Source organism: Eleutherodactylus coqui, chromosome 4, assembly GCF_035609145.1.
Source record: "Eleutherodactylus coqui strain aEleCoq1 chromosome 4, aEleCoq1.hap1, whole genome shotgun sequence".
NCBI classification, from domain to species: domain Eukaryota; kingdom Metazoa; phylum Chordata; class Amphibia; order Anura; family Eleutherodactylidae; genus Eleutherodactylus; species Eleutherodactylus coqui.
The window spans coordinates 146,402,657-146,413,843 of NC_089840.1; positions in this window are offsets into that span (position 1 = coordinate 146,402,657).

Sequence of the window (11,187 nt, forward strand, 5' to 3'; positions counted from 1 at the left end):
TGGAGACGGGGACGCCAGCGCAGGGAAGGTAAGTAAATAACTTCTGTATGGCTCATATTTAATGCACGATGTACATTACAAAGTGCATTACTATGGCCATACAGAAGTGATTAACCCCACTTGCTTTCGCGAGACAACCCCTTTAAAGTTTCTCGAGCACAGTGTGGTGCTTGCTTGAGTAGAAAACACCATCGAGTATGCTACTACTTGAACGAGCATCAAGCTCAGACGAGTATGCTCGCTCATCTCTAATGTTGAGAGACCTTACAGAAATGTGTAAAGAAAAATCTACCAAAAAACAGTCTAACGTGATTCCAACAATTAACACTAAGAGAATTAACCGGACAAGAAAAATTAGTATTTAAAAGAGCAGATAAAGAAGGGGCGGAGGAGGGGGTATCGTAATTATGGATTATGAGAGAAAGCACAGCGAATGTCTAAAAACTGGAAGATAGAAAGAAGATCCCAGCATAGAAATTTCAAAAGCCCTCCAAAAAATGGTTGATCATGCAATTGAAAACAAAGGACTAACCACAAAAGAAGGAAAATACATTTGCCAAGTAGAACCAGAACTCCCATACTTCTATCACATCCCCTAGGTGCATAAAAACGCAAATAACCCACCTGGATGACCTATTGCTGAAGTTAACTCGATGACAAGTACATTATTGGAATATGTGGATAAACAACCTCAAAAGGTATGTCACCAGACTACCGACACATCTGAAGGATACAGGACACCTATTGGGATTAATAGAAGATTTTAAATGGAAAGATTCATATCTTTGGTATAAACTTGATGTAGAGGCTCTCTACTCCAACATTCCCCACAAATTAGGATTATTTGCAGCAGAATCATTTTTAAATAAAGATCATTTTATGCCAAAGAGCCAGACTAATTTTAACCTAGAGTCCATATACTTTATTTTAGATGCAGCAATAAGAAAGACTTCGGCAGCATCCAGGGTGCAAATTGATATCCAAAGTGATCATATCAAGGTTGGTGATTATAAAATACTACATATATTTATTATACTATCACATGATGAGCACTATTGCATGATTGCGCATCTTGTATGATTTATGTGATATGTTGTGTCTCATGATCGATACATGGAGACTACAAAACGATGGATAACCATTTGGCACTATACATGATATTATTATGAGAGATATTAACATATGCTTTGATATCCTGCTACATTGGTTCTACTTGATTATATATTACATATTACATTGCAATAGAATTCCATGACCATGCACGATTTAATATATATAAAAAATACTTCAGTGCATGGTTTTACAATCTATTTGTAGCAAGATAACAACTGGTTAAACTATACATCTATTGAGGATATAATAACAGCGTATGTATGTGATATTTGCATAATGCAGAAGGAACGTAATGCCTCCCATGAAAGTGCAGGATCCCGGATGCATTTATTCACTGACTAAACTGTGCAGTCTGTTCAGAAATGCTGTTTTTTTTATGCCGGCTGAGCCACAGCATAGCGGTATATGTTTATTGAGATCATGTGGGCGTCACCCATGACGTAGTGGATGACGCTGCAATGGAACAACGCGATACCGGCGATCTTCTCGCACATGCGCAATAGAGGAAAGCAGACGCTGACAGTATACACTCGTGAGATCACCATGGAGATGACAGCCTCGAGGAGGAGGGAGATGCTGGCACCTGAGATGATTGTATGCAAATGGACATCTGTGACTAGGAGGGGTTGCAAATTGGGTGGAGGGTTCTGATTTGTTAATTGCTTTACTGTGATACTATTTATATGTGATTGTGCACCACTATGATTGAGCTTGACAAAGGTCAACATGGCCGAAACGTTGCCTGTTTTTCTGTGATGGGGGAATAAAACTTTGGATATCAATTTGCACCCTGGATGCTGCCGAAGTCTTTCTTATTGCTGCATGTGTTTTTGGTGATCAGGATTCAATCACCTGTCTCTTTGGCTACTGCATAATCTATGCCCAACCCCTGGAGGGATATACAATTTGTGCTGCTGGCGACCTGCTTTCTCTGTACTTTATTTTAGATAATTTTTTATAGGACAACAGGTTTTATAAATAACAACAGGGGACTGCGATGGGGACAAAATTTGCACCTACTTTTGTAAATTTGTAAATGGAAGAGTTTGAACAAGAAAAATTTATAGATACACACATTATATTCCTTCGACGTTTTATCGACGATATCCTGATCATATGAGAAGGGACGGAAAGGGATCTGACAGAATTTATCAAGGATCTAAATATAAATAACAATAATCTCCACTTTACCGACAATATAGATCCATATAAAACCGTTTTTTTAGATTCGGAGCCATCTCATGAAAAAAAAAAAAAAAAGCACAAAAACGCACTTTCAGAAAGTAGATATGAACAGCCACCTTGACTTCCACAGCTGCCACGCTAACAGTAGAAAAAGATTTTCCCATACAGTCAACTAAAACTAATTAAATAAAATTGTACAACCATAGAAGATTTTGAAGAACAAGCACACATTTAAAAAAAAGTTTTAAAGAAAAGAAATATCCAGAGAAACTGGTGAATCATGCTTTTGAAAGACTAGTAGAAGAAGATAAGAAGGCAAATGAAGAAGAAAAAAAGAAAAGGAAGAGAGAAACCAAAATAATTAAAGAAAAATACAGAAAAAGGAAATACACATAACCAGAAGCAAAAACGAAACAAAACAGCCTTTATAACAAAATATATTGTTTCCCCAATAATAGGCCCTACCCCGATAATAAGAGCTATCCCGATTTTTGGGGTGAGGGTAGGGAGGGTAGGGGGCCTAAAATATAAGCTCTCCCCCGAAAACAACCCCTAGCTAGGCTACATGTTAAAAAAATAATAATAATACTCGACCAAGCAGCCGACGTTCAGGTCCCTCACGGTGGCCTGTGGCTCTGCTGCAGTGTCCTCCTTCACACCGACAGAGCAGTTCTTCCTAAGAGCGGGGCTTGAATACCCCGCTTCCAGCAAGCAAATGCTCTGATTGGTTAATTGAGCACCGCATCAGCAAATGAAAGTTTACGCTGGATTAACAAATTACAGCCATTCAATGAGGTAATTCAATGAGTGGTTGTGATTGGTTAATAGAGGCTCTCATTGGCTGACGTGGTGCTCGATTACCCAATCAGAGAATCAGCTTGCTGGAGGCAGGGTATTCAATTCCGGCATCCAGGAAGAACTGCTCTGTCGGCATGAAGGAGGACACAACAGCCTGGAGCAGTGCTGCAGGCCATCGTGAGGGACCCGAACGGCGGCTGCTTGGTTGAGTGTTAGTTTTTTTTTTGTTTTTTTATATGTAGCCTAGCTAGGGATTATTTTCAGGGGATGGGTTTTAAAATTAGATCTGTCTGGTGATGCGTGTTCTTACTGTATTTTTAGTTTGTCCCACATATTTCATTCCGCATGGGCCTTCTAGTAAGTAGATTAAATATTTTGTCTTGCAGTTCATCCTTTGTTTTATATCTATTGGATGGTGTTCATTTTCCAGGTTGATTACTTTCCTTCTATGTATTATATGAAAACAGCATTTACATTTAGCTTTACCGCATTTATATGTTCCTGGAGCCAATATCCAGATAAATAATTTCCTATTGCTTTATTGCTCTTTTTCTTCTTGCCGTGGGCATGATGGGGTCAAAATGTTCTGTAAGGTTTTGTTTTTTTCTGAAGATAACTCTTGGGTTTCCGTTTGTTAGATTCCTAATTTTAAAAAAGTTTGGGACGGTGTTAGCCAGTAGAGCAAAATGTGATTGTTCTGAGGGTGCGGGCAGACGAGCGTAGGCGTATTTACGTTCGCACGAGCGCAACGTATAATCGCCCGAGCGATCGTTTTTCACCGATCACGACCAGAGCTAGAAAGCGTATTTTCGTTTGTTCCTACTTTGCAAACGGTCTTTTCGGCGATCGAATATGCGTTGGTGCGTATTTCGGTCGCATATGTTCCGTTTTTTTTCGAATTGCCGTTTTTACGCGCCGTAAAATCGCCCATGTGAACGAATACATTCGAAACCATTGCCTCAGATGGTCACGTATACACATTTGGTCGCAAAAACGCGCCGTTTATGCGCTCGTCTGCCCGCACCCTCAGAGCGAGAAACCACGTAATCTTGTAGATATGATACCTTTTAATGACTAACAAAAATACATGATGTTAATGTGAGCTTTCAGACTTTTACTCTCAGTCCTTCATCAAGGCATAATGAAATGGATCCAAAGAGGCGTGCATATTTATACACGCATACTTATGACAAAGCACATACATGGATGTAAATAATTTGCACTGAAAAAAAATAAAGTCACTGGTAAGGGAGTGAAGGTTTATGGTCCCTGAATTAGTGTTGGGGGAGTAGGGGGGTGGGGGTAGCAGGCCAGCAGTGTTATCTGTGCTGTAGATTTCTCATACTTCCCACTCACGCATCAGTAGGAAGCTGTCACGTTCACAGCCCCCGTGGATTTAATCCTCAGAGCGAGCGTGTTGTAACGGCCCAGCCAGTCAGGACGTAAAAAGGCAATGGGGCTGTCGCTAGGGGGTTAAATCATCGCTATAATCAAGTCTAGAATAATACGGTTATAAAAGGGGATTGGCATTTTATTAGCACTTTGGAATGTAATGTGGAGAGGACTGCAGTGTGGTGAAAAACTCAGTGTGCTAAGATATGTGGGCGCCAACAGTCTGATGGCAGAATATTTTTGTGTAACACTGCAATTCTCCGGATCAGGCTGTTGTTGCAAGAAGTTGCCCTTACAAATCTGACAGAGAAGTGAAATAATTGTGTTTGTTACTAATTGGTTCCAAATTTAAGTACCAGGTTCCCAAATTAAGAAGGCAGTATGTGGAGGGGTATGTGACCACACATCATCATGCCTCCACCACCGATGCACAGACCACCTTCCATCTGAGCATGCCACCATCCAGGGCATCAAGAATCAAGTGCACTTTTGCTTGTAGGGTAGCTGTCTGAAAGGCTCATTTCAATAACTATGCCAGCCTCCTTCTATGTTAACTGGTGCAGAAACAGCGAAGAGGGCTAACTTAGCTATGACCAGTTATTTAACCACCCCCCTGCAAGCACATCATCAACACTAAGAAGAGGAGTGGAAGATCTAGAGCATGCGGTTTTGACTTAAAGGGGTTGGCCAGTTGTAAACTTTTGATGGCCTAGTATTAAGGGCCATTTACACTGGATGATTATTGTTCAAACGAACAAAATTGAGTGATAATTGTCCCATGTAAATAATAAAAAAATTGTTTGCTAGTCGTTATCACTCACGTTTAGTCAGCAAAAAAAAAACACATCGCTGGAAGGTTGGCTTTTTGCTGAGTGCAAATACTCCTCGCTCCACGTAGAAGGTGAAGTGCTGAACGAGGAGCCCGCAATCCAGTGAGGAACTCTGCCTGTCTAAACACACTGCATGAGTGCTAACGACCTTAATTATGACGTTGGCGCTCGTGCAGTCGTTTAGACCAGTGGTTCCCAAACTTTTTCAGCCATGGAGCCCCTTTTGAAGCGAAAGTTTCTCGTGAAGCCCCAAGGTGTGGTCAAGGGCGTGACTTACCACAATATATTTTTTTTACCTCCATCTTTATAGAAAGGAAAGGGCTGCTTAAAAGAAATACAGGGAGGAACACTGGAGTACTGGATGGGCTATTGATATACATTATATTTAGAGATGAGCGAGCATACTCGTCCAAGCTTGATGCTCATTCGAGTATTAGGGTGCTCGAGATGCTCGTTACTCGAGACGAGCACCACGCGGTACTCGTCTCGATTAAATGAGCACTGACCATTGAATTCAATGGAGCCAGCAATACAGCCGGCTCCATAGAAAGCAATGGGCTGCCGGCGATCGCGGGATGAATTGTCGGGAAGGGCTTAAATATATAAGCCCTTCCCTGCAATTCATCCAGAAATGTGTAAAAATAAAAAAATATATATACTCACCTTGTCCCGGCATTCAGCTGAGAGCTGCCCCATAGCCAATCAGGGGCAGCACTTACTCACCCATTCATGAATTCATGAATGGGTGTGAGTGAGATCTGCCTCTGATTGGTCAGGCTGCGACCAATCAGAGGCAGCTCATTCAGCAGGCGGGGATTTTAAATCCCCGGCTGCTGAATACTACTCACAGCTGTTCAGAGCAGTTCAGGAGGACTGCAGCCGGCCGCGCTGAACTCCGTCTGCCGGGACCAGGTGAGTATTGCCGGCTCCATTGAATTCAATGGGCTAACATTGTTCTTCTCTGCCACAGCTGTTACAGCTGTGGCAGAGAACGATCTTTACGCTGACAGTGCGGGGGGGTCTCACTCTTGCCACTATTGTGGCTTAATAGTGGGACCTGGGAACTTGAGATGCAGCCCAACATGTAGCCCCTCGCCTGCCCTATCCGTTTCTGTGTCATTCCCATCACTTTCTTGAATTTCCCAGGTCTTCACAAATGAAAACCTTAGCGAGCATCGGCGATATACAAAAATGCTCGAGTCGCCCATTGACTTCAATGGGATTCGTTACTCGAAATGAACTCTTGAGCATCACTGAAAGTAACAAGCACTCGAGCATTTTGGTGCTCGCTCATCTCTAATTATATTTCAAATTAACATGCTGCGAAATTAAATCCCACACCACATCAGTATCCGCACAGGTTTTGTGCAGATTTTTTCCACAGCGTGTGGATGATTTTCAAAATCTCATCTGCTTTGCTACTGAGAATTCCACAGCAAATCTGTCGCATGTAGTAATAGTGACCCCCCAAACCTCCCTCCTATTGCGGCCCCGGTAGCGATAGGTGACCCCATTGCAGCCCCAGTAGTGATAGGTGACCCCACCTCCCCCCATTGCAGCCCCAGTAGTGATAGGTGACCCCCCTATTGCGGCCCCAGTAGTGATAGGTGACCCCCTCATTGCAGCCCCAGTAGTATTAACCCCCTAAGTAATATTAACCCCACAGTAGCCCCAGTAATAGCCCCCCCCCCCCCAACCCATATACTTACCTTCTACTTGCAGTCAGCACCGCTACGCCTCTGCTCAGTGCTGATCCCGGGTGCATACTGTCATCAGTGTGTGAGCCAGGAACGTTTCTTCCCCCGTCCTGTCCTGCGGAACTAAGGAGTAGAGGAGGATCCTGGCTGCACACTGACAGCAGAGTGTGCACCGAGATGAGTTGAACTGTAGGATTACCGTCGCGGGAGCTGCGGCAGCCCCGCTGGTAATCAGCACAGTGGTGAGCGGCAGAATTACATCATTAATGGAGTGGCAGAATTTCACAATTCAGCCAGATTGATGCTGTAGTTTTTTTAAACAGAATGCACGTGGAAAAATAGACTTCAGGTTCTGCTGTGTGAACACACCCTAGGCAACCAGTGTCTTCACCTTACATCCAGAAAGCCTCATGACATGTGGCAAACACGGCCATCTGAACGAATACCTTGGAACCCAATGCTTCAGATGGTCGTGATTTTCATCCCGCATTTTATTGTGGAAAATTAGCCACGCTAAAATGCTCGTGTGACTAAGCCCTCAGGTAGAAGGGTCATTCCGTGTCAGTTCAACCAACGCTCCCGGTCGACCATCTCAGATTTCAATGAAACTTTGCACAAAGATAGACCCTGACCCTAAACTAAGATAGCCAGAATATTAGGCTTCAAAGTGCTTTGGTTCACGAGCTACAGGTCTTAATCTAGGGGGTTGTCATGTGATTACAGCGCGCAACCTGAAAAAAGTGGCGATTTCAATCCATTGCCAAGCCAGTTCCAATGACTCTAGAGCAATGAAACTTCACACACTAGGAGAACTTTTGGTGCTGAATCCAGCTAAGCTACTCAGACTGCCACTCTTATCATCATTCTGCCACCATTGCATGTCAAAGTAGCTGAAAAATTCTATCGCGCAAAATAAAACTCATATTTTAAGCAGTAATAACTCCTAATCAATGCAATCCAACTCAGCTATGAATTTATCAATGTGTACTCCATAGAAATGGTTCTCATTATTCACATTATGGACCCAAAAGGATGCATAGCTCTTAAGATACAATGAGTCAAAAATGGCAAAAAACACTTTTTTGCTAATTTTTCCCTTTTTCAAAGGCGAAAATCGGAATGTACTCCATTTTTATTTTTTTTCGTTTTTGTTCTATTTGGAAGAGAATTTTGTGCTCTACAAGATTCGATGTTTTTCATTTTGTTCCCAGACCTTCTAGATGGGAAAATATCAATGCCTGTGAAGGTCCTATGCACTCGCGGAGGTCAAATAATAAAATAAGTGTAAGTTTTGCATGGATGTATAATTAGTTTAGAAATCATGAGAAGGTAAATTATTTTTGGAATGAGACAACTTTTTGTGCTCAAGAAACTTATGTGATCAAAAATTGCATGGCGAGTTCAGGTGAGCCACAAGCTTTGGCCTAAGATGGTCAGAATATCATTGAGTGTTGCATAATGATTGTGGTAGATTACAGTGATCACTGGGCTTATTTAGCACTCTATCCATATTGGATACTAAGATTATCTAAGGCTAGCATTTGTGTAATAAATAACTAGTTATGTGATCAAAAATTGCATGGCGAGTTCAGGTGAGCCACAAGCTTTGGCTTAAGATGGTCAGAATATCATTGAGTGTTGCATAATGATTGTGGTATATTACAGTGATCACTGGGCTTATTTAGCGCACTATCCATATTAGATACTGAGATTATCTAAGGCTAGCATTTGTGTAATACTAAGATTATCTAATGCTAGCATTTGTGTAATAAATAGCTAGCTATTTATTACACAAATGCTAGCCTTAGATAATCTTAGTATCCAATATGGATAGAGTGCTAAATAAGCCCAGTGATCACTGTAATCTACCACAATCATTATGCAACACTCAATGATATTCTGACCATCTTAGGCCAAAGCTTGTGGCTCACCTGAACTCGCCATGCAATTTTTGATCACATAAGTTTCTTGAGCACAAAAAGTTGTCTCATTCCAAAAATAATTTACCTTCTCATGATTTCTAAACTAATTATACATCCATGCAAAACTTACACTTATTTTATTATTTGACCTCCGCGAGTGCATAGGACCTTCACAGGCATTGATATTTTCCCATCTAGAAGGTCTGGGAACAAAATGAAAAACATCGAATCTTGTAGAGCACAAAATTCTCTTCCAAATAGAACAAAAACGAAAAAAAATAAAAATGGAGTACATTCCGATTTTCGCCTTTGAAAAAGGGAAAAATTAGCAAAAAAGTGTTTTTTGCCATTTTTGACTCATTGTATCTTAAGAGCTATGCATCCTTTTGGGTCCATAATGTGAATAATGAGAACCATTTCTATGGAGTACACATTGATAAATTCAGAGCTGAGTTGGATTGCATTGATTAGGAGTTATTACTGCTTAAAATATGAGTTTTATTTTGCGCGATAGAATTTTTCAGCTACTTTGACATGCAATGGTGGCAGAATGATGATAAGAGTGGCAGTCTGAGTAGCTTAGTTGGATTCAGCACCAAAAGTTCTCCTAGTGTGTGAAGTTTCATTGCTCTAGTCATTGGAACTGGCTTGGCAATGGATTGAAATCGCCACTTTTTTCAGGTTGCGCGCTGTAATCACATGACAACCCCCTAGATTAAGACCTGTAGCTCGTGAACCAAAGCACTTTGAAGCCTAATATTCTGGCTATCTTAGTTTAGGGTCAGGGTCTATCTTTGTGCAAAGTTTCATTGAAATCTGAGATGGTCGACCGGGAGCGTTGGTTGAACTGACACGGAATGACCCAGAAGTAACTATCTACAGCAGCGCAGGCGATTGGCAGATTGTACACCCCTGTACACCCCTGCCCTATAGGTACACTTATGAAAAGGAGGCTAGCTCAACAAAAAAAGTGTTACATACTATCACCTTAGATCAAGTTGAACAGCAGTAGACAGGCAGCACTGAGTGTAGAAGAGTGAGGTGCATTTAATGCCCACAGACACCACTAGTACTTGTGTTAACTTTCTTTTTGAACAGACATATGTTCTTAGCACTGCTATGTGAGCTCAAATGGCTCCTGAACTGAAGTGTGCCAATACAAGTGGGCTGTGTTTGGATACACGTAGATTTTGCTGCAGTTTCTTAGACTGAGTGGATTGCTACTGCTCCACCTTACATATTTAAAAAAAACAAAAAAAAAACACCAAACCATAAAATGGGCTTCAGCATACATGTATTAAAAAAAAATTAAGCTTGATAAATTTGTACTCTGGTAGACAAGTTGTAATAAACTGAGCACATTTCATGACTAAGGTCACATGCCTGAGGAAGAACCCCGAGACGTTGGAAAGCTCGCTATAAAACATCACATGTGATACCTTTTTGATGGTTAAAGGTATCTACAAGATTACTTGGTTTCTCTTACTGAGAACAATCATATAAGGGCTCACCCCCACATACGTAATGCGTCCCTGGAGGGAGAAAAAAAAAACAACACACCACACTAGATATGAGCAGTCCAATAGAAATAAATGTTTTTTTAGCATGACGACATACTCCTGTGCGAGTCAGTCCTAAATTGTTAGAGACCTTTTCTAAGCTAACAAAAGTGTCTGAAGCAAAGAGACACTTTTTGGCACAAGGAACACTCCAGACAGGATGTAGACACTTTGCTATGGCGAGTGAAGGACCTGAGGGGGCAGTGCATGAAAGAGGGATCCAAAGAGAAGCAAGAATATCAGCTTCCCCTCGTATGACAGCAAAGGTATGAGCTCTGACCTGCAAAACGTAGGAGGGTTTGAGGACCGTGGTCAATGCAATAACATGGCTTTCATCTATGTGGCTTAGGGTTCCTTCACACGAGGGTCGGATGGTAAATACACAGCGTATTATGCGCGATGGACGTGGGCGTAATAGACGGTGAATGGAGTGAATGAAAGTATATTGACCAAGTCACATTTGCGTATATACATTGCATATAATACATTCATGAAAAAAATGCAGATTAGTCCATTTCATGTGTATTACAAGCAAACAGCTGTATTGTTCTCTGTGGGTTGTGTATTAAACGTACATGCAATGCATGGAGCCCGGTTTCACACGGGTGTTGAAGGAATAATATAAATGTGTTTCTTAAATCAGCCTAGCTAAATGCAAAACACACACACACACACACACACACACACACAC